Source organism: Muntiacus reevesi, chromosome 3 (assembly GCF_963930625.1).
Source record: "Muntiacus reevesi chromosome 3, mMunRee1.1, whole genome shotgun sequence".
In the NCBI taxonomy this organism is placed as follows: Eukaryota; Metazoa; Chordata; class Mammalia; order Artiodactyla; family Cervidae; genus Muntiacus; species Muntiacus reevesi.
This window is the reverse complement of record NC_089251.1, coordinates 186,014,126-186,015,734: the sequence shown is the minus strand read 5'-3', so window position 1 is coordinate 186,015,734 and position 1,609 is coordinate 186,014,126. Positions and strand designations below refer to the sequence as shown.

The window sequence follows — 1,609 nt, the reverse complement described above, 5'->3', positions numbered from 1 at the left end:
CCAGGTGCAGTTCTTAGCTTGCCCTACATCCTCCTGAACTTTAAAGGGATAAATATTAAATAAAAATTCTTATCAAAATATACTGACAAATTCAGTTTTTATTTGGTTCCCAATATACTTCTCAGAACTCTTCTATGATTTTTTATATATATTCTGGAAACAGTTAACTGCAATGAAATCTGCTTCGGTGGGTTTCATTTTAGAGACCATTGAATAATGGAAGGCTGAAACATACTTAGTATGAATCCCAAAGCCACTGAGTAACCACGAATTTTTCAGCACTGCAAAATAAAGCTTTTCAGTTCATCTAATTCTGTCTCCCTCTTTCCTTTTTCACATGAGAATATTACTTTTCCAACTTTTTGATTTCCCTTTTGATCCCCTCAGAGAGGCAAACTATCTCAGAGAAAATCTGCCCCAATCTGAGATAATGACCACTACAAAAAACCCTTATCAGAATTGGGTAGAGAGAACTTAACTGTGTGAAAGAGAACCTCAAGGGGGGAAATGGTTAATTTATGCCAAAGCAGGACTAAAGTTATTGACATGTATCTCCGCATATGTCAAGCAGCCATCCATTAATCAGTTTGAAGAATCCCTTCTAAGAAGTACTGTCCATTAAAAGGATGTCTACATCTTCTGAATAGAGGAGGTATAAAGGGATTTAGGGGGTCAGAGGTGTTTATTGCTTTTTATAGAAATAGGCTCATTTGGCGGGACTTCCGGCCGGCCGCACCCCACGTGCTTCCGCCCTGCCCCGGCCGCGCGCGTAACTAGGAGGCCCGCAGAAGATCTCTCCCAGGGCGCAGGGTTGAGATGGGCCCACTCAGGGCCCAGCAGCTGGCCGCAGAGCTGGAGGTAGAGATGATGGCCGACATGTACAACAGAATGACCAGTGTCTGCCACCGGAAGTGCGTGTCTCCCCACTACAAGGAAGCAGAGCCGGCCAAGGGCGAGTCCGTGTGCCTGGACCACTGTGTCTCCAAGTACCTGGACATCCGTGAGCGGATGGGCAAGAAGTTGACAGAGTTGTCTCTGCAGGATGAGGAGCTGATGAAGAGGGTGCAGCAGAGTTCTGGGCCTGTGTGAGGTGCCCGACAGTACACCCTAAGGTGCACCCCATCCTTTCCCACGTGTCTAATAAAAGCCCCCCCCCCCCCCCCCCCCCCGTTGGGTGTCATCTGTGAAGACTGCCAGGCCTGGGCTCCTTCCCGAGAGTCTCCAGGAGCCTGGAGTATGATGGAGCCCTTTCCTGGGCGGAGAAGGGTATTTGTCACAATGGCCTGTGACTGTGTGTGTGAGTGTATATATATATATATATATATAAACAAAGTTGTTGACACCAAAAAAAAAAAGAAAGAAAGAAATAGGCTCACTTATGGCCAATTTTACTTTAGCAAAGTAAGATGCATTGAAATCCCACCTCCCTCTCTGCCACACACATGTGCCTGTGTGCTTGTATGCACCCACCCACACACACAAGAATATTACTCAACCCTAAAAGAAGAATGAAGTCTTGCCACTTGCAACAACATGGCTGGACTTAGGTAAGTGAAATAAGTCAGACAGAGAAAGACAAATACCATATGATTTTAACTATATGCAGAAT

The 1,609-nt window shown here is 45.5% G+C and overlaps 1 pseudogene; it reads left to right on the top strand.

Annotated features, from left to right (window-relative positions):
* Positions 1-816: 816 nt before the first annotated feature.
* LOC136163336 (mitochondrial import inner membrane translocase subunit Tim10 pseudogene) lies at positions 817-1,089 on the top strand (annotated as a pseudogene).
* Positions 1,090-1,609: the final 520 nt, after the last annotated feature.